The sequence below is a fragment of the Alligator mississippiensis genome, chromosome 13 (genome assembly GCF_030867095.1).
Source record: "Alligator mississippiensis isolate rAllMis1 chromosome 13, rAllMis1, whole genome shotgun sequence".
NCBI lineage: Eukaryota > Metazoa > Chordata > Crocodylia > Alligatoridae > Alligator > Alligator mississippiensis.
This window is the reverse complement of record NC_081836.1, coordinates 48,990,571-49,013,503: the sequence shown is the minus strand read 5'-3', so window position 1 is coordinate 49,013,503 and position 22,933 is coordinate 48,990,571. Positions and strand designations below refer to the sequence as shown.

The 22,933-nt window shown below is 45.7% G+C and overlaps 1 long non-coding RNA gene across 1 annotated transcript; it reads left to right on the top strand.

Moving 5' to 3' along the window:
* Positions 1 to 3,691: 3,691 nt before the first annotated feature.
* On the top strand, positions 3,692 to 20,302 carry LOC109284887 (uncharacterized). Its single transcript, XR_002092494.2, has 4 exons — positions 3,692 to 3,827; positions 12,821 to 12,896; positions 19,709 to 19,894; positions 20,194 to 20,302. It is a non-coding gene; the product is annotated as an uncharacterized LOC109284887 (long non-coding RNA).
* The last annotated feature ends 2,631 nt before the right edge of the window (positions 20,303 to 22,933 follow it).

Below are 22,933 nucleotides of genomic sequence, written 5' to 3'. Positions count from 1 at the left end.
AGGGATGTGAAATAAGAGGTGGTGCACTGAGAAACAAGAATCAAAGCAAGGTACTTCTATATCAGGCAGAAAATTAGTTCATAGATTCATAGATGTAGGGTTGGAAGGGACCTTGTAGATCTTCTAGTCATACCCCCTGCCCTGGGCAGGAGAGAAAACTGGGTTCAAATGACCCCAGCTAGGTAATTATCAAGCCTCCTCTTCAAGACCCCCAGGGTAGGAGCCAGCACCACTTCTCTTGGAAGTTGGTTCCCGATCCTAGCCTCCTGGACTGTGAAGTAGTGCCTCCTGATGCGTAGTCTAAATCTACTCTCTAACAACTTATGGCCGTTATTCCTTGTTACTCCGGGAGGCACTCGGGGGAACAAAGTCTCTCCCAATCCCTGCTGGTCCCTCCTAGTAAGTTTATAGACGGCCACCAGATTCCCCCCTCAGCCTTCTCTTGTGAAGACTGAACAGGTTCAGGTCCTGTAGCTTCTCCTCGTAGGGCCTGCCCTGCTGCCCCCGGATCATGCGGGTGGCCCTCCTTTGGACCCTCTCAATGCTGTCCACATCCCTCCTGAAGTGCGGCACCCAGAACTGGACGCAGTACTACAGCTGCAGCCTGGCCAGTGTCGCATAGAGGGGGAGGATCACCTCCTTGGACCTGCTTGTGATGCATATGTAGATGCACGACAAGGTGTGGTTAGCCTTCCTGACTGTGTCCTCGCATTGTCGGCCCATGTTCAATGATAACTCCAAGATCTCTTTCTACCACTGTACTTTCGAGAAGTGAGTTCCCTAGCCTATAGATATGCTGCTGGTTCCTACTGCCTAAGTGCAACACCCTGCACTTGTCAGGATTGAATCCCATCCTATTTTCATTTGCCCACTCCTGTAACCTGTCCAGGTCCCGTTGTAATCTGTCCTTCCCTTCTAGCATGCCTACCTCACCACAAATCTTGGTGTCGTCTGCAAATTTGAACAGGGTGCTTTTCACCCCGTTGTCCAAGTCACTAATAATGAAATTGAACAGTGCGGGCCCAAGGACCGAGCCCTGGGGGACTCCACTGCCCACTTCCCTCCAGGTCAAAAATGACCCGTTCACCACCACTCTCTGAGTACGACCCCTCAGCCAATTTGCAATCCATCTGACCGTGTAGGCATCAATGCCACAGTTGCCTAGCTTTTTAATGAGAATGGGGTGGGAGACAGTGTCAAAGGCTTTCCTGAAGTCCAGAAAGACTACATCCATCGCAACACCTGTGTCCAATGATTTTATGACCTGATCATAGAAGGCAATCAGGTTGGTCTAACAGGACCTGCCCCTAATGAAACCGTGCTGGTTGCCCTTGAGCATCATCCCTGCTGGCCTGTCACAGATGTGCTCCTTGATAATCTTTTCAAAGAGCTTCCCCAGGATTGAAGTAAGACTAATGGGCCTATAGTTGCCCAGGTCCTCCCTCTTCCCTTTTTTAAAGATGGGGACCATATTGGCCTTCTTCCAGTCGTCTGGCACCTGGCCAGAGAACCACAAGTGGTCATAAAGCCATGCCAGGGGCCCCGCGATAACCCCTGCCAATTCCCTCAACACCCTGGGGTGGAGAGCATCTGGACCTGCTGATTTGAACACGTCCAGCCCTTCCAGAAGTTCCCTAACACGGTCCTCCCTGACCCTAGGCCTGGCGGAGTTTCTCCTGAGTCTGTCCTGAATCTCGGTAGGGGAGTCCCGGTCCCTGCACAAGAAAGAAAATGGAGGCAAAGAAATTGTTAAAGAGGTCTGCTTTCTCCTTTGGTGCAACCACCAGATTACCAAGCATATCCTGCAGGGGCCCCACGCTACCCAGTGCCTTCTTCATGCTCCCTATGTATTTAAAAGAGGACTTTTTGTTATCTTTGATCCTTGAAGCTAGCCCTAGTTCTGTATCTGCCTTAGCTTTCCTAATAGCCCCCCTACAGACCCGAGCGGTGAAGGTATACTCCTCTTTAGTGATAGCCCCTCCCTTCCACTGGATGTACACCTCATTTTGGCAATCAGGCATTTCTGAATGCCTTTGGTGAGCCAGGAGGGCTTTTGGGCACTCTTGCCCCCTTTTCTCGTTGGGATTGTCACTCTTTGGGCTCTGAGTATTGTCTCCTTAAGGAGCGACCACTCATCTTGGGCATCCAGTTCCCCTGCTCTCCAGGACCCCAGTTCCTCTCCCACTAATCTCCTCAACTAATTGTTCCCCTGCTTAATAGACACAACCCCAGTGTGTGGGGAGGGGCTGATTCTGGGAAAAAGGTGTGTATATATGTAAGAAAATATGGTACTATGATAATTAATATTATTCTGATGGGAATCTGGTGAAGAATAAGGAGGGAGTTCTTTGAGGGACCTCTACCATCTCATCAACAAAATGTCAAGATCCATCAAGCTTGGTTAGCTCTTCCTCAATCTCCTGGCATAACCATTTGAGATTCTTGTTACTGTAAGTACCAGGAAGAATGCTGTTTATTTACCACTTCAGCTTCATTCCTAGCCTTTGATAGAGAAGGACCAGAAAAAGAAAATTTGCTTAAAAACCCCTGTCGTTAGTACATGTTGTTGGGCTTGGGTCCCCTCTTGGCTGACACCCTATTCGCTGGTGACAACAGGATGGGTCTTTGCGTGTCACCTGTGTATTCTGGTATTTGTTCCTTCTTGCCTGCCACAACTTGTTCTTATCTTCTTTGGAGACAGTTGCCCACAGGTGACTCTTAGGATCTGACACCCTGACTTATTTGTGATACTCTAACCTCCCCTATACTCCACCGTTACCACATCCAGGGCCTGAATTGACGTCAGCGTCTTGATGTCTAAGGCCACGAATGATAATTCTCTCATCTGTCAGTCAACAGTCTTTGGTATGAGCCCATACCAGAGGCCATCTCTGTGCCAGGTCTCTCTTGTTGATTTGAGTTAGAATCGGGAAAGCTAAACTCTCTCTCTCTCTCGATAACAACTCAGAAACAAATACTCAGAATGTGAATGATAAAAATAGCGTCTGCTGTAGTATGTCCCCAGATACTTTCCAAGGTCTACCTGCTCCGGGTGGGAGCCTCCCTCTGCTTCTGCAGGGTTTCCCATTTCCCGGTTACTTAGGGGTCAGCTGGCCTTCTAGCCCTTTTCTACTTTCCCACAGTATTATCAGGGCACTCCCAAATAAGCTGCTGCCCCTCCCACTTTAGACCCATCTGATCTGGGTCTAGGCACTTCCAGATGGCTGTGGTCAGTACTCCAGTCACTGGTCTGGGTACCTCTCACCTGCTTTTCTTTGTGTGTGGCCCTCTCACTGCTGATGCCCTGTCCCTCAGCATAGGTGGGCCAGCCCCGGCTCCCTGCTGAACTCCTCTCTGGGGTTTCTCTGGCCTGGGTCGCTGCACAGGACCCTGCCCCACCTCTGGAGCTCCTTCACCAAGCGCCTCACCATGCGTCTTGGCTGTAGGCCTCTGCCCCACCTCTGGGGCCTCTTCCCTGCACGTCTCGCTGCTGCTCATTTTGGCTGCACATCTCTGCCCCACCTCAGGAGCTTCTCTGCCACGTGCTTTACAGAGGCATGTGTCAGATGTAGCATTTTGCACTGCCTCAGCCCCCTCCCATGTGCCTCTCTGCAGCATGCATTGGGCATAGCACTCTGCCCCACCTCTGGGGCCTCTCCGCCACGTGCTTCCCCTCCATGTCTTGCTGCTGGCAGACCCCGCCTCTCTTCCAGCATCCTCCCACCTCATGGCTCTGCCTGCACTCCCCGCTGATCTGCAGGGTCACGGTGCTCCTGAAGCGATGTGCCGGAGCCAGCTCACCACTTGCATTTACTGCCTGCCCTAAGGTAGGTGACATGGGGGGGGACTGTGGAAGGCTGCCTCTTCCTCCTTCACAACCTCCTATTTATAGTTGTGGTGAAATGGCAATTCTGTTTGCTAAGATGATGATTTCATGGATCATGAATGTGAGTCTCTTGTGTTGCAAAATGAGCCAAAGCAGTTACAAAGAAAAACAATAAAAACACTGAAAAGACAGAACACAAAAGCTATAGCAGTGTCGAAGAAGAAACATCTCTTATAGCACAATGCGTGGTGGACATCAAGAGGAATGCCTGCTAACATTGGAACGCTGCAATTCTGAATACTTGATTTTTAGTCAAGTTGCTGGCATCTGGTATGTTATTAAGTAACTCAGTAGAGAACTGTTAAATGCATAACCTCACTGCACAAAGGATACATTCTTTTACCAGATTTCTTCCTTTAACCCTCTGCTTCCACTTGGTGCTTGAGTTTTCTGGAATTACCAAGGATTTTGCAAAAATTGGTGGAAATATCTGAACGTGTTTAATCCCCAGCATTTTAACAGATTTAATGCATAGACTTCATTGTTTTTTGTCTAAAACGTTACTTTTTCAAATTCCACTGTATTTTCACCTGTTTTAAGAAGCATCTAGTGGCATAAGAATTCAGCTGTGTTGCTGTTCTCAGCATTGACACCCTGTACCTGTCCCAACACCTATTCCTTCCTCTCTCATTTGTATATGTTACAAAGATTATAGAAGTGATTATGAATGGGTATAGGATTTTGAAAAGGAGGTCCAGATGGTATGACATATCATCGCATATGACACAATGCATTTTTATCCAGTTAAAGAGAAACTAAATAGTTTTCTAATATGCTGTGGATGGGGGGAGCACTACATGATTCAGTTTAAGATCAAAGCAAAACTAAATATAACTATTGGAAAATGCACTATTTTGCTAGATTATATAATAAGTTTTGAAAAACACAACAATTTGGTGATTCGAATCACTGTCCTGATTCGATTCAGCCAAATCTGATTCAGAGATTTGGTTGCTGCTGAATCTCCGAATCAGCCAGGTCAGGCCTATCCCCTGCCCCTCTCCCAGCCCAGCAATGGCTGCCCAGCTCCTGGCACTTGTTAAAAAAGAGCCCCGGCTCACCAGGTGCTGCCGGATCTGGTGGGGGGATCCCTGCTGCCCCCACTCCCCCATGCTATGTGGGGGGCTCTGCATGAGCCCCCTGACCCCCCCCTCACTCCTCCAGTCCCTTGATGGGTGCCCTGCCAGGGCCAGCTCCAGCTCTTTAAGAACCACCCCCCAGACTTACTGCTCCTGCTGGTGAGGGGTGACCCTGCTGCCCCCCCTTGCCCCATGTCATGTGGGGGGCTCTGCACAAGTCCCCCAAAGCCATTGCAGGAGCAGTGAGTCCCAGGGCCCCATGCACTGTGGGGCAGTGGGGGGAAGCAGGGATTGCCCCCCCCTCGCCCGGCAGCACCCTGTGAGCATTGGGGCTTCTTTTTTGAAGTACCAAGCAGGGGCAAGCGGGGGCAGCCATGGTGGGGGGGGAGGGGCTGGCAGGGATCCCCTCCATGGTCCCCTCCCCTGCCCCTAGTATTTACCAGCTCAGAGTCAGCTGCAGCTCTGTGCTGCAGCCACCGGGGACTGCCCAAGTCACTAAAGCTCTCTGAACCTTTTCTGAAGATTCAGAGAGCTTTGAATCAATTCAGACCTTTAAATTGGTCCCCTGATTTGATTCGGATTTGGAGATTCGGCCACTGAATCGGGCCGAATCTCCTCCAGATCAAATCACCATCTGAAGCTTTGCACAGCCCTACTGTTAATATTATCATGTCTGAGTTAACCTTTTAGGCTGGAGCTGAAAACAGCTTGCAGGGCTGTGATAGAGAAGAGAGACATTACTAGGAACAGCTAACAGACAGCAACACTGCAGTAGAGAGCATAGTTTGAATAGTGGAACTTCAAGACCATTAAAAATGATAGAGGGGTGTTAACACTTACGGAGTGGAAAGAGATTAACAGAAATCAGGAATAATGAGCCATGAAGTCAAACGACTCTCTCAATGTTGCCTGAATAGAAATGTGACTGCTCCTTCCAGGGAATTCGTTTTAAAGTTTGGGTGAAGCAGGAATCAAAAAGCAGGGGGTGCAACTGTACCACTGCACCCCTCTTGGATCCACCCCTGGAAGCTATTCACTTTTCTTCATTAGTGCCAGCAACAGTGAAAAAGCACTCATTCAGTGGTGAATACCCAAGGTGTTACCATTGCAACAAGCTCAAGGCAGACTTGTGCCTTGGATGACAGGTCACTTAGGGTAGCCGTCATAGAGGACATTCCAGTTTTCTGCTACTCTGTCCTCTATTGATACAAAACCCAACGGCTTTATGTCCTTACCAAACCCTACGAAACACAATGTCTTGTGTTCTCTTCAAGAGAAAAATAGAGGACATAAAGGTGTCAGGTTCGTATCAATAGAGGGCAGAGGAAAACTGGACTGTCCTCTATGATGGCCACCCTAAGCTCATTTCTAGAACCCCTGTCCTAAACTCCATCATGTGTCAGGTACTTTAACTAAATTAAGGAACCATAATGACTACATTCATAACAAACAGAGCCTAAGAGAATCTTAAATAAATGGGCAGGTAGAATTCAATTCGTCCTCATCCTCTCTGTCCAACAAAATCTCTTTTTTTTCACGTTAGTGAAAAAAACCCCAGAATGACAGGAACGTTAGCAGAGAGGCCTCCGGTCCTCATAGAACCGCTGTGTTCAAAGCAGATTTCCACCACCATAGTCAGGTTTTCACCACTCATGCCAGTTGAGGATCAAGTCTGCTAAACTTTCAGCTTTAAACCACCTCTGTATCACTAACACTGTACCACTCTGTATAACTAACCTACTTTGTGGGTAAAGAACACAAAAAGTATTGTGGAGACACCCACAGTCTGGCCACTGGCATCAATTCGACCTTGTGATCATCAAAAGAAAAGACCCGCCCAGTGTACTACACACCCACATTTATCATAGTGCAGATTGTGACACAGACCACTCCCTAATTGACAGCCAAGTGAAAGCGATACCAAAGAAGCTGTACAGAGCCAAGCATAAGAGTCAGCCAAGAATTAGCGCACACAGCACAAAAGTCCAAAGCAAGCACCTCAACTTTCAAAGGACCTTTGAGCTATCTATATGTCTATGAAAGCAACATCTGCAAATGCTGAAGGAACTTAGAGTGTACTAAGAGCAGTCATCCAGAAAACAGCCACAGAAGTGTTTGGGAAAAAGAAATTGTCAGACTGGTTTGAGGCACACTCAGAAGAGATGCTATCACTTGTTGAAGACAAGAACACAGCCTACCTGAAACAACCAGAATCCAACAGAAAGTTCCAAGGCTCAGTTGAAGCATGCCAGGGCAATGGTACAGAAAACAGTCAGACACTGTGCAAGCCAGTACTGGACTGCCCTATATCAAGGAAAACAGTTTACTGCAGGCAGAGGAAACCTACAAGTTATGTATGACGGCCTGAAGAAAGCTCTTGGCCCAACTGTCACTCAAGTCACTCTCCTCAAGTCTCAGGATGGCAAAGTAAAAATCACTGATGAGACCAAGCAGATGTCATGCTGGGTCGAACATTATTTAGAGCCTGACTTCCAGGAAACAGACATCTCAGAAGAGGCACTGGATCAACTTCGAACTCTAAGGCTAGGGACAGCCATTACCCATAAACTGGTTTAAGTGACCAGAAACTGATTTAAACTGGTAACAGAGCAGATGTTCAGTACACATAAACCAGTTTCAAAATGGCTGAAAACAGTCTGAGATAAACCTGGTTGAATGTAGCATCAGACTTAAATGATTTGGGTCAAACTGGTTTATACAATGTCTGTCCCAGACCGCTTGATGATTTAAGTTAAATCAGACTCCTCCAGCATCCTGGAATGCTCTCTGGGCTGAGTGGGGCTCTCTGCTCCACAGGAGAGCTGGTCCCTCTCCTCTGCTCCCTGGCTGGAGCTCGGCAGAGACTGCAGGCATCTACCTGGCTTTCCCCTGCTCCTCCCCACTTCCTGTCCCCATCCCCTCTGCCTTACACAGACCTCTCAGCTTTAACTAGCAGACCACATGCTGGCTATGGTCCATGCTGTGGTAGATGGGACAAAGGCAGAATCAACAGGTAGCTGGTAATGTCCCTCTGTTGTTTTCTTAATAGGGTGATAAACACCAAGTTAGGCATGATAAACACTGTTATCAATTCCCTGCTGGGCTGGTCAGGAGGTGGGGGGACCTCTCCCTAATCAGAGTGTCCTGCTGGAGCCTGGCTACACCCCCCTCAGCTCAGCACTATAGAAGGGAAGGGAGGGCTGCTCTAGTGCCCCCCAGCTTCAAACCTGACCCACTGTAAGCATGTGCTGGCATTTCTGGGATGTCTGTACAGTTACAAACTGATTTAGCCTAGCTAGGTTAGACTAACCTGCAAAGACTGAATCAATTCAGGCTCAGGCTTTTTGAATGTCTGCCTCTAACTTAAGTGTACTGGCACAGCTAGACAAAGAACCTACAGCCAAAGAATTTAGCAAGGCCATAGACTCTCTAGCAAGTGGAAAAGCACCAGGGGAGGATGACATCCCAGCTGAGGTTCTCAAGTGCGGTGTGGCAAGGCATTGTTGGTGCCTGCCACTTTAAGGGCCTGGAGCTAGCAGCTGCCAGGTGACTGATGAGGGCAGCAATTTTGAATCTGGGGATGCCCATATAAACAGGGCAGTGCTGCTGCTGGAGGCCAGGCAACAGCATTGCAAAATGTTTGCAGGTTCAAACATTGCCTGGCTGGAGGGCTGCTGGTATCATATGGAGGTAAGGGAGGAGCTCTAGGGGACGGTCAGGAGGCTCCTGGTCCTGGGTGCAACCTAAAACTGCACCCTGCTGGGAGTGGGTGGCCTGATGGGGCTCTCAGTGGTGCAGGAGCCCCCAGGAAATGCCAGGGCAGTTACTACCGTGGTGAAAGGTGGGTCGGGGCACCTTAACCCCTAGCCCCCACAACCGGGTGGGTTACTCCTTGTTTGGAGGGCCTGGAGGGTGGACCCCCCATAGAATCAGGCTTGTCTGAACTTCCCCTGACTGGTCCACGCTGGGGCCAGGACCGGAAGGGTCAAAAGGGCCAGGGTCCCACTGTGAGGAACATCCAAGAGCTGCGTGCCTGGGGTTCCAATTGGCCTGGAGGTGGGCCAGGGCCAGTAGAGCCGAAGGTCCCGGGGGGACCCAAAGGGGAAGCAGTTCAGGGAGCTATGCTGCCTAGTATGAAGGCGGATGAGACCGCCTGAGGAGAGGAATCCAGGCAGGGTTCAATTAGAAGGATTCTGGGGCCCAGAGTGGGGGCTGGTGATGATGATAACATCTAGATGCCATCTGCGAGGCTTGGGCTGTGGTGCAGGGGAGTAATGGAGCCGCAGATAATGCCCCCTGGCATCAGGGCAGGAAATGGGCAGCCTCCCACTTAATTATATCATTTAACTAATTAATTCCAACAAGGCATGGCGGGTGAGACGTCGGGGGGGGGGCGGTTAGCCCAGAAACAGGTGGGCGGGCCACAGTGAGATCGGCCCAGAGCAGGCCCCCTGTTACATGCAGGAAGGGTAGCTTGCTACCACATCTTCATCAACTCCTAGTATGCTGCTAGAAAGAAGGTCAAGTACCCCAGGACATGCATGATGCTAACATCATCACAGTCTACAAGAACAAGGGAGACAAGGGTGACTGCAACAAGTATAGGAGCATCTCTCTCTTCTCAGTGTCAAAGGCAAGGCTTTTGTCAGAGTCATTTTGAAATGTTGCAACAACTTGTTGACCACATAAACCTGGAATCACAATGTGTATTCAGAGTAGGGAGATCAACAGTGGACATGATATTCTTTTTATGCCAACTGCAAGAAAAATATAGAGAACAAACAAGCCACTGTACATTTATCTGTACAGTGTACAGGCCACTGTACATTTATCAACCCAATGAAAGCCTTTGACATTGTCAGCAGAGCAGGGTCCTGGTAAAGATTGGATGCCCTCCTCCCCCCAACATTACTCAGTATGATATGCTCCTTCCACGAAAACATGCAGGTCAGAGTTGAGTTTGATGGATCAACCTCTAACAGGTTTGAGATGAAGAGTGGAGTGAAGCACGGTTGTGTTCTGGTGCCCACACTCTTTGGGATTTTCTTTTTTGTGCTGCTGCACCATGCTTTGGTGGCTCAGAGGAAGGCACATACCTTCACACAAGATCAGTTGGCAAACTCTACAGTCTATCATGTTTAAAGTCCAAAACAAAAGGGAGGCACATACTTATTAGGGAGCTCCTTTTTGCTGATGATGCTGCACTCTGCCCATGAAGTAAGCCAACTACAAATACTCATGAATCACTTCTCCCACACTTGCAGGATGTTTGCCCTGACCATCAGGATCAAGAAGACTGTGGTCCTAGGACAGGGTGTTCACCAGTCACCATCTATCTGCCATGGCAACATACCACTCAAGGCAGTGAACAAGTTCTTCTACCATGGATCCACAGTGAATGACAGCCTCACTGGATGAAGAGCTAAAGGTGCGCATTGGAAATGCATTTACCACTTTCAGTATGCTCTTCAAACAAGTCTGGAACAATGCAAAACTCACAGTCAAATCTAAGCTGCTTGTGTACAAAGCCTGCGTCCTCAGTGTCCTTATGCATAGCAGCGAGACATGGTCAACATATGGATATCAAGGAAAGAAGCTGAACAGCTTCCATCTACACTATTTATGGCGCATCCTTGACATCAAGTAGCAAGACAGAACCACCAACACAGAGGTCATCACCAAAGCCAACCTGCCAACCATCACTGCACTACTCAAACAGCGGCATCTATGCTGGCTTAGCCATCTTTCTAGGATGGAAGATGGGTGCATCCTGAAGGACATCCTGTATGGGCAAATTGACGGCGGGGAGAGAAGAGTAGGGTGTCTGAAACTGTGCTTCAAAGACATCTACAAGAAGGACAGGAAGGTTTTTGTAATCAATCCAAACCCTTGGGAGGCCTTAGCAGGAGACAAGACAAAGTGACATTCCCTTCTCAAATCATGGAGTCCAACATCATGATGAGAAATGGTCACTCAAATTACAACAGAAACATGACTGAAGGAAACAGCCTGTCAGTACAGTAGCCCCTAATACCATGTTCACCTGTAACCACTGTGGCAGGACCTGCAAGTTTAATATCAGTCTTAATAGTCACAAGAGAAAATGTACCACCAGTCAGTAGAATAGCTGCAATATCCATCATCACTCACTGATGAACCAATGCCATAACTATTTGTATTTATTTAAGAAGTCACAGTATACCCCATTTTGTGCTTTTGAAAGTTATTTCTATAGTATTTAAAGATTCAGGTGAACAGAAAGAAGATAAAAAATTGTACCATGAGCACAGTGGCAGAAGTGCTCTAATGTTCAGGCTTTACTCTAAGCACCCCCATTTAGGTTGGGAGGAAGCAGAACAGACATTAGCCCTAATGGGAGGAAGGTGGGGGACTTGGAGCCTGCCTACACAGCCCAAGCACAGCGGATGGTGGTGGGGAGCTCTTGCACACCTCCCAGCATACCCTGTGCCCAGGCTGCCGAAGACTCCCAAGTGGAGCTGAGCAGTGGGACCCCCCACAGAGGCATGTGGAGCCCCTGCTTTGAGTCACACCACAGAGCAGCTGGCTGGGCCACAGCGTGCCTCAAGATGGGGGAGCAGACTGCATGGAGACAGGCACACAGAGGCACATAGAGGCCCAAGGCTGCCTGTTCCCCTATCTCGGGCACACTGAGCCCCAATCAGTTGTTTTGCAGCTGGCTGGGGTGGAGTGCGCCTCAGTGCAGGGTCTCCACATGCCTCAGCACAGTGGAGCCCCAATGCTGCCAGGGAGCACCTGGCTGGGGTGCAGGGTGCCTCAGCTTGAGGATTCCCAGCATATGGAGGTGTGAGAGCAGGCAACTCTGGGCTGCCAGCTCCCCTGTCTCTGCATTTGCCATGGCGCTTGTCACTTTGGTGTGGGTTGTGCTGCTTTTTTTCCAGAATTTTTTTTTTTGTACTGGGAAATCCCAGTAGCATATTTTGCCCCGGTGCTGCAAATTAGCAGCACCGTGCACTGATTAACATGCAACTCGTGCAGCCTGCACATCTGGATCCAGCCCTTGTGTGTATTATCAAGGTTATATTGAATTAAAGTACCTACTACTTTCCTTTCCTCCCTAATTAGATGATCTACTTTCTGGATCATGACATTGTTCTGTAGGTTAAACCTCTTTGGTGATCCACGTTTGGATGTCTGCATATTTTAAGTCCCTCGAGTCTCAAACATGGGTCTAAAACATTTGTTCACTATTCATCAGTTCAGTTAGTTTGAAGTTTGCATCCACTGCAGTTTCTGCTTTGCTTTGTATTCCTTGAATCACATTCGGTCTATGCAACTCCTAATACCATCTTCCAACCCTATCTTCTAAATAGAAGGCATTCATCAATATTCATATGATTTCAGAGAATTATCCCCAAAACTTTGACTTGTGCCCATTCCTGGAGGGCATACATTATTTGCTTATTTTAATAATGCTTTTAGCTGATACCTTTTAAGCACCTTATTATAAACAAAGCAATGATACTTGAGTTTCTTTACTCTTTTTCTTCTTTTCTTCATTTTTTTTCCATACATGATGAGACATGAGTAATAATTATGCCAGCCCTCAGGGGTGAGCGTATATTAACATTAAAGTGAATTATGACACGATCAGACTGCAAATGAAAACTAATAGCTGTTTTATAGAAATGGACCCAAATTCAACTCTGGTGTAAATGGTTTCCGCTTTACAGAAGTCAGTAGAGTTGCACCACTGTTCCATTTGAGCCTTCCTATCTAATGTAAACTTGAGAGTTAAGTATCATCATGCTTATGTTTTACATTGTTAAGATAATAAAGTTGAAACAACATAATAATTGTTTGGTTTACATTTTAGGTATGCCTCTAATATTCCATGAAAGAATGGGAAAGAAACCACAAAGATGACTGGAATACACAGACCTAAAACACATGTAGGTTTCCTGACTCAAAGTATGCAGGGAAAAAGAAAAAGAATTTGAAAACTTCAAGGGTCTAACCAAAGATCGTGGAAGTGGATGGGAGTCTGTCCATTTTTCTTTCAATGAGATTTAGATCAGGCTCCTTTGGGGAGTTATAATTAAGTTTATTTCCATTGTAAATATACAATTTGATATGTCAACTTGTATGACTATCATGAGAAAAGGGTAGATTATATGTTAAGTCACAGACCAAGTGAATTTCATGTGAAAGAAAAATTATGCTGTTAGTATTACTAAAATCTAAAGGGAATTAGGTTTGACAATGAAAAAATTCACAACTCTTAGCTACAATTACTATGTTTATTTCTTTGTGTAGTAGCTGTCTGTTGCATACACTAATTGGGGTGTTTCCCTCTTAAAGTTTGACCCCTTTGCGGGCTTTCTGTATACCTTTCCCAGGATTTTCAATTATGGTATTAACTAACAAAAAGTGTTTTTTAACACTGGATTAACTCTTTGGGACGACAAGCCACCATAATTTGACCGCATAACCAATCAAGATAAAGCCCTGGATGTGTAACCATAACTAGGTTACTAGTAAAAACCACTTGTTCCATGTCTCCATTAGAGTTTTCCTTGAAATAGTTTTTTGATATAGGAACACAAAAACATGAAACAAAGCATGAGTGTACTGGAGCTTCCTTTTGAACAGGCATAAATTAGGAACAGTCTCTGCTCTGCTAAATACTAGCCATAAATAAACCAAGTTACATTTGTTACATTAACTGTGACATACCATATCTATATTCTTATTTAAATTATAAGATGGAGTGCATTCTTGGTACCTTTCTTCACACCAGCCATTTTGCCATAAAGAAAAGTGCCTTGTGCTTACAGAATAATACAGACGATTGACAGTATTTAATGGCTTCCTTCTGGCTTTAACATCTATGACTCTGTGCATTTAGGCAACTATACTCACCAGAAAAAGGGACAGAGGCCCAGGTCCTTAGTGTTATTTAGGGACCCAATCAATGATTTCTACAGGGGTTAGACACATCCCCACAAGCAGGAATGTGTCATTTGTGGTGCCTCAAAGCCTTTTGAGATGCTGCGAAATGCATACGTCACTCATGATTCTATTTGTCACGCTGCATATTTGCAGTGCGGCAGCAAGATTAGCTACTGGGAAATCCCAGCATCCTAAACACCCACAGCAGAAAAAAGCAGGGTGGTGCGATATGGCTGCAGTGTGGCTGCTGGCCAGGCTCCATGTGCCTGGATTCATGTGTCCCAGGAGGCCCCCAGGACCCTAGGTAAAGCTGCTGGGACCAGTCCAGGTGCTGGCCCCAGCCTTCCCTACTCCACCCAGGGCATTTCATTGTGTGCCAGAGTGTGCCTGCAGGGACAAGTAGCAGTGGCACACATACGTGCTGCTATTATTTGTCCCTGGGGAAGTGCACATTCCTGCTTGTGGGGACCTGCCCATGGGCCCTAAGGCTCATCAGTGCTTTTTGAGTATCCTATTATAATTGTTAATATAGGAAATATTGAAAGAGACACTGAGTGAAATCTTATCTCCGTGGAAGTCAATGGGGTTTTTGTCATTGACTTGTGACATCATGTTCGTGCCCAATGGGAAAGCTGCCCAAGTAAAATAAGGAGAGTTATACACTATATTCAGTACTAAGTATTTATGGCTGTCAAGCTGGTGTGTTACAACAGCCACTAGGGCTAGGGACAGAGATTTAAAAAGCCTGAATTGATTCAATCGTTGCAGGTTAGTCTAACCTGGCTAGACTAAATCAGTTTTGTAACCGGACAGACATCCCAGAAATGCAGGCACATGCCTGCAGTGGCTCAGGCTAGAAGCTGGGGGGCACTAGAGCAGCCCTCCCTTCCCTTCCACAGTGTTGAGCTGTGGGGGGTGTTTCTAGGCCCTGGCAGGACACTCTGATTATTCCTCCCCTCCTAAGTAGCCCAGCAGGAAATGTCTATCACCCCCTAACTCAGTGTTTATCAACCCATTTAGAAAACAAAGCCTCTCTCCATTAACTAATGGAACTCTTCTTAAACAGCTCTTCCAATAATAATAATATCTTCCAAGGAAGGATATTAAGCTACCTGTTGATTAACTCCAAAAAGCTTGTCTTGCTGTTGTCTTCCACAGCATGGACCTTAGCTAGCATGTGGTCTGCTAGTTAATGCTGAGATGTCTGTGTAAAGCAGAGGGGAAGGGGGAATAATCCCTTTTTAGCAGGGGGAAGCCAGGCAGCCGCTCTGTGCCTGCAAGTCTCTGACAGAGCTCTGGCCAGGGAGCAGAGGGGAGGGGCCAGCCCTGCTGTGGAGCAGAGAGCTCTGCCCAGCCCAGAGAGCATGCTGGGATGCTGGGGGTGTCTGGTTTAGCTTAAACCAGCAAGGGGTCTGGGACAGACATTACATAAACTGGTTTGACCCAAATCAGTTAAGTCTGATACTACATGCAACCAGGTTTATTTCAAACCAGTTTAATCTGTTTTCAAACTGGTTTAATGTGCACTGAACATCTGTTCTGTTACAGGTTTAAATCAGTTTCTGATCACTTTAACCAGTTTATATGTAATGTCTGTCCCTAGCCTAGAAGAAAAGCAGTATGGTCAAGACAGAAATCATATCCCCATTTACTGATATGTATTACTGAAAATAGCTTAGATTATTTAAATCTCAGTCAGGTGCAGAGGTTTTATCATCTCTTTTCCTGGAGGAACAGGGACATTATGCAAAAGTGGTTCATCTTCGCTTGTTTTCATTTCACAAATGCCCTTGAGACATCTGCTATCAGACCCACTTATCACTTCCTGTAGCTGAAAACATATCTGCACTTTTCACAAAACCACAACTACATTCTCTCCAACTTAACCACAGCAATCTTAGCAACAAGACCACCAGATTCTGAATAGCTAAAGCGGGATAGTTTATACACACCCCAACCATGATGACAGTTAGGGCAGTACATATTTTTAATTACAGGAAATGGGAGGAAGAAGGGTCCTTCTGAGGGTTTTATTGTAATTTAAGTAGCCTGCCAACATGGAAGGAGCTGGAAGTGATGGTGGAGGTTGCAAGGAGTTTCAGTTGCAAGGTTGCAAGGAGTTTCAGTTCAATTGCAAACCCTTATATCTGAGCCCTAGAACATAGCATGGGAGAAGGGCAGTCAGTAGTAATGGCAGAAGCAGAAGACAGCTCTTATCAGTCTCTGTTTTTTTCCTCATTGTTATCAGATTGTGACTGCATGGTAGTAGCTTATTTGGCAAATGACTTGTTGCTTTAGTCTAGCTTAACTTTTAAATGTGCCTCCCCTGTGATGGTAAACCTCAGATTGGATAAACACAGCTATGCATGCCATGAGAAGGCTCTTTCGGATTGGAAACTCTTGTGTCTTTAGTGTCTTCAGCAAAATCATGCGTCTCCTGAGCATATTTCTTTTAAAAATTTGAAATTCCCTTTTCCCCTATGAGGAGACACGTATGCATTTTTTTGTTGGTATTACAGTGCCACACAGGACCTCCATCATCTCATACATTGTGAATGTTTGATTGATGTCTACTTTACTGACACTTTTGACTTCCTTCTTGCTCTCAAACAACTTTGTAGTCAACCTCCATGCTGGCACCGCTAACTGAGCTATGTATAGCTCTCAGTATTGTGTGTTGTTATGCCTCCTACAGAACTTTGTTACATTTAGTGGAGTCACTTGGGATATAGATCAGCAGAAGATCCATTAAAAAAAAAAAAGATATTATCTTATGCCATTTTCACTGGAATGGAAATCTGTCTCATTAATAGGATTTGGATTTTCACTAGCCAAATGGCTACTCCAGCCCTTTAAAAATCATTTCCTGTTTTAATCCATAGTACCACTGATTGTCTCTCTCTGCTGCTCTTGGAGGACTGTATGGGCCAGTGCAGAGTGAATAAAATGGGTGCTAGTTTGAATTGCCTGTGCCAGAAAATATGTAATAACACTGTCATTCTTAAACGAGTTCTGCTCCAGCATGTTTAGACAGAAGACAAAGTATAGCACATGCATGCATTTGTCATCTTGCCCTGATCTCAAACAACATTGGCTCTGTTGTCAACTGTGAGAAAAGAAGGAAAAAAAAGCCTTGGAGGAGAGCCACACACTTATTTTTTCTCAGGTCTCCAACAAGCGTGTTGACTGTGTATGATCCCTGCTTTAAGAAAACAGACGGGAGCATCAGTGGAGCTCAGCAAATGATTTCCCTAACACTCACTAAACTTGCAATGCTCAACTAGGCAAGGGGAAAGCTACCTGTGATCACACTGAGCCTGTGTTCATGACAAAGTCCTACTATTTCTCATCTCCGAGGATTTGGTTCTTCTGCCAGCCCTTTCAAGTAGGGAGCATCTCTAGCCATCGTATTTGGTACCACATTGGGCTTGCCCTCTCACAAGTAGGATGTGGCAGGAAACAGGCTCTTGTCATTCCCTGTCCCCAAGGAGGCTTCTCTCACAGTGTAAGCTGGAAAGCTGCCCTTCCTCCCAAGCCAGCATCCATCTCAGTGGGAGGCTAAGCCCCTTTTCGTCTCTCCCTCCACACCCAACCCCTGTGGCATTTACAAACAGGGCAGAGCTGATTAAACCTACAATCGTTTGCAAATCTTTTCCTGGCTATTTTGGGTTTCTATGCCCTCATCACACTGCTGACCACATCTTCTGTATGTTTTCTCTCCTGCGAAGTGGGTTAAATTGAGTACAGATGAAGCATGGGGTATAAAAACAGGGTCCAGAAGATGGCACTGTATGGAAAACTAGTGCCGCATAACAGCTCTGAGACCATTTCCCTTTCCTGTTGGGAAACAGTCTTACTTTTGACTATTCCTGTGATTGCCCTTTGAGGACTGCACAAGTACCAGGTGACTGACTGCAGTGATTCTTTGCTTTGCACGGTGCCTCACCTCTCTCTCCCTCTCCTTCTCTGTTAATTATTTTTAGCTGGTTGTGGCAGCAGGTGTGGATAAGCAGCTCCTGCTATCACACCTTCTCTGACCTCGGGAGACATTTCTCTCTAGTCCACCTCCTTGGTAGATAGTGCCTGAGTCTGCAGTGCAGAGGTAGACTCTGGCTTTGCTACAGCTTGCTGTTGTAATACATACAAGGATGATGGGAAAGCAGGAGGAAGGGCTTGGAAGACCAGGTAGTCTTTCTACCACCCTCCCAGCTCCCTTCAAACTTCCACTTTACAAAGGTTTAGTATCAAGCCTCATCTTCCCTCCAGTCCACTCTGATTTATTGCCTTAAGAGAAATGCACACCAAAAAGGACAAGCAGCTCATAAAAGATGTGGTGTTTTCTTATATCACTGGCTGTTTATAATGTAGAGTTACATAGCTGGGTGTGTTTTATTGACATCTCTCTACATCTACACTGAAACAAAATGAAAAGCCTTCAAAAGTGTTATTATGATTCTATTTCAGGCTAATCAATACACTTCCCCCTTGCCTTTTTTTCCTCATGGATACCATAATAAAAATATTTGCTGAAATGAAACAAAAAGCAACCCCAAAACCCAATTATGCTTTTCTCTCATCCTCTCTGCTTCTCTCATTTTGAGAGACAAACCTGGGTACTTAAATATAGTGTTTCAGTGATTCTGATCTTCTTCTTCCCTTCTTATCAAGAGCTCTGTTTGTCTAAGGGTCTGAAGGACCATCAGCTAATGGCTACTCAGTTCAATTCTGGGTCATCAGTCTGAATCTCACCCAGATGTGTTGCAGCGAGGAATTAGATGGCTGTTTCAGTATTCCTTATTTGAAAAATTGATGGTCAAAGCTAAGGACACAGGCATTTACAGATACTCATGAGGCTAACACCCAAAACACACTGGAACACTCAGAAGTCAAAATCCTTTAAAAAGGGAAATGTGGTATCTTAATGCCCCACAGCAAACATGCACTAAGAGACAAGACAAGCTAGGAAGAAGTCTGCAATGGACACAGGTATCTATCCATATCAAATCCTAAGTGCCTCTGATCTACTCTGTGAGAAGCAACTTCCCAAATGGTTTATGCCACTAAAATATAGTGCATTTTACCAACCCCCTTGCTGTTTAAACCAACGTAGCTGCAATTTAGAGAATGAACGTTGCTTAATGCTGATGTGGTTGATAGGACTAGAAGGCATCTAGCAGTTAAGTTGCATTCTTATTTTCTTTAAGAGGTGAAAAACATCCATCTCAGATGCAATTTTGATTAATCATTTAATGACCTAGCACATTATTTCTCCCCCAAAATTGGTACTCTGTTACAGCTAACAGTCAGAGGAGGAAAAAAATAGCTCTCCCCCACTTTCTGCATGCATAAAAAAAAGTCTGAAAGGATTTTTTCCCCCACATCAGCAATTCAGCCCCTATCTAAAATGGAAGGCTACTGATAATCACAAATGCTCCATTTCTGAAGATCAGACCATGCAAGGGACCCTTACGTCCACTGCAGTTGCAGTCTACATAGAGCCCAATGGATGTGCAACCCAATGGACAAGCTCTTTTCATGCCACTTAATGAGATGCAAAAGAAATCCTTGGGGAATGCAACTGCCAGAAGCCAGGTATAAAGGCTGTGCAGTTACAGCCTAAACTTTTAGGTTTAGAAAGGCTGGATGGGATAAACATGCAGCCAAATGGCTTCTTAGTAGCAGAACCTGCCTTTAAAATGTTGGGATTTTTTACATGCAAACAATACAAAGCTGCCCATCTCCTTTCAGTCCTTACTTAGCCTAAGCCCCAAGGAAAATAGAAATGCTAAGCTTTCTTCCTTTTATGCTTTAGGGTTATCCTCATTAACACTGCAATTAACCTGAGGGGAGTCCAGTCCTACTCTGCGGAAAGGCAAACACCTGTGGGAAGTTCTCTGTGAAGAGGGAACATGGCTCAACCCTTTCTGTGCTGGCTCAGGGACTGCAACCCTATCAAATTCAACTGCAGTTTGATTCAAACCCATCTCCCTTGTATACGGTATTTTTTTTCTCCTTTTTAATTCTCATCAAACACCTGCCTGGGCTTCCCAGGCACAGCAGCTTTATATATATATATATATATATATATATAGCATCACTCCTGATTAATACATATGTAAGGGAGGGGAAATTCAGGCTCTTTGGGTTTTGTCCCCTTGCTTTTTAACCCTGGAGCTTCTGGTTCTGTTGCCTTTCAGGAGTGCCCATAAAGGACACTGGTGCACTTTACAAAAAAAAAAAACCCACGTGACCTTGGGATTATACAAGAATCAAACTTTCTTTTGTCTCCTCATCCAGGTGTCTGCATGTCTGCAGCAGGGAATCTGGCCAGCTCTCAGCAGCCGCCTTTCCTCTAAGAATTGCAGACTGAAGCAAATTCCCAGCTTATTAAAAAATAGTTTTGTTATTTTGCCATCTTGTTTATTCTGCGGCTCCATGGTGCTCTTCAACCTGCTTCCTTTCTCCTAATTTTGCCTCTGGCTTTTTTAAAAGTTGAAAAAAAAATGAAGTTTTTTCTTTTTCTCAAATTTTTGAGCATCATAGTGTGCTCCACTGCCCTTCTCTAATGATGGAGAGGAGCCCCAGTGTCCTTGAGAAACAAGGCTAGCATTGGCAATGTGTAGGAGGTGCACACAGATGCCCACGACCCCCCTGAGCTTGGTGGTGCAGCCCTTACAAAAAGGTGTGGCTTACACTGCTGGCGGTGCCTGCAGGAGGTTGCCGCTCGCCACTCGGCCCCCTCACCACCGCTGGTGTCTGCGGGCAGTCCCCGATCGCTGCTGGCCACTGCTGACACTGCTGGTGGCATCCTCGGGTGGTTGCCAACCACCAGTCGGCACTCGCTACCCGCCTCTGCCACTGACAGCACCGTGGCCGCCTGCAAGAGCTGCCACTTGCAGGAGCTCACTGCTTGCCACCGCCACGCTCCTGCCAGCCACAGTGCCACCGACGCCTGCAGGAGCTCGCTGTGCCCCCCCAGCCTCTGGGGGCATGCAGCATTCATGAAGGCTAGGCCTGACTGAAGGAGGGAAGGCCTGGTGCTCTATTGGATTTATTCACTAAGTGCACTTGTACACAAGCTTGGAGGCTGCTCTGACACACTGTAATTACAGCGCTGCAGAGCAGACCGTGTTAATTAAGTCTGCTGGAGTGCGGTAATTACTGTGCTCCAGCCAGCCTCCATATTTCATGTATCAGCATCCCTGTGCTTCAAAAGCGTGGCGGCGCAAGCTTTAGTTCAAGCGCTCTCACCGCCATTTTGAAGCGCGGGGATGCACAAGATGCTGCAGTGATTTAACTAGAGCAGCTCTTGGAGCTTCCCTAATGAAAGCACTGTCCTTCCCCTCCCCACCACCTCCAGAGCACATGTAAAAGTGCCCTAAGCTGCACAGGGACACGTAAATGAGTTGATTTAAATGAACCGAACATGAACAATTTAAAGTAGATTAGTTAAAGTGCATTAAGCCAGTGCGAGGAATCATTTTGTTTAGAATTAAAGTGGTCTTAATTCAAATTAACTTCTACTCATTTCCTGGCTATCCCCATATAGATTAGCCCTTAGTCCTGCAATCCTCCAGTCAGTGTCTTTGCCTTGTATTAGAACTGCAGGCAGTTTTCCTTGCTTTTCAAGTTGAAAACCAGTTGACCTGAGATCCAGAAACATGCTACTTGGCACTAAAGCAAAATGCAGAGTAGAACGAACTAGCCAGGCGGAGAGGGCTACTGATCCTCCAAACTGACTGTCTTCATTTTTTGTTTAAATTATGCAATATCCTTTTTAAGTCTGAGGAACACAGCATGGGATGCAGAAGAGTTTGTACCCTTTGAATGCTGAATAAGAAGGATACATTTAAAATATATATATTTTTAAGTGTACTTGGGAAGGATTCCTTGAATAAATGAAAGGCCAGCGTGAAATGTGATCATTAATCATAAAAATGGCACAGAGCCTCCCCTCTTCAGCAAATATAACTGTTGCATAGTGTATTTGCAGTTTCATTTAACTGAGTTTTGCAACTTCATTTCACAACTTTGCTTTCTCTTACTTGTTGATTTTCAAGAATCCAATTGCCTACCCCTTTTCAAATTCTATTTAGGCTTCTGAATGTAGATCTTTGTATTCCCCTAATTCTAGCTTTTCATAACCATTCCCCATACCATGTATCTTTACTGCCCCAAGCTAGGAGATTTGAACAGCGCATCCAGTGATATTGTTTGAATAAGAGAGTTACACCTCCCAATCATAACACATTCTTATCCTTTTACATAATGCACTAAGCCAACAGCCTGATTCAATCATTGACAGTCTTTGGCATCTCTTCCTTTCACAATCAGCTATGGTTTTTAATTCTGTATCCATTAAGGCCTTTGCATTTTTCCTACTATAGCTTAATATAGCCACAAAGATTCTTGTCAGTCAACTGGTTGACAACACTGTTTTGGTAAACTTTTCAACCGACCTGAAATGCTAGAACTTGAACAGGAGGGAAGCACGTCATTCTGTCCTAATGGTCCAAATGAATTAAGCATACAGCTGGAAATCCAAATGTGTATGAAGGAAGGAAAAGTCCAAAAAGTTTCTACCAAGAAGTATGATGTCATCTTGATCATAGCCTATTTCTGGAACTAAGCTAAGAAGCCCATGATACATTTTGACACATAAATGTTGCCAAGTAAAACTGATAATATAGAATTGTTAATATGGTTACAGCTGAATGTTTTTCAGATAAGGAGTTAAACTCTTATAGGCAATATAGTATTTGTGGAACGTAGCACCTAGTTGTTTCTATGCTTTCATTGGCTCTGGAACTATTTCCTATCATATTTAAATAGAGAGACTAGATTATTGGGTACCTTAAGAACAATGGGTTGCTTAATGGTCTTACGGCGCTTATCTTATGTCAATACAAAAGATTTGCGTTCCTAAGGCTATGTCAAGGGCAGTGAAACAAGGGCTACATTCAGTGAAATGGGCATTTGTTTATTTTTAAATGCCCATTTAAGTATCTTTTTTTGGGTCTTGAACATGCCTACACAA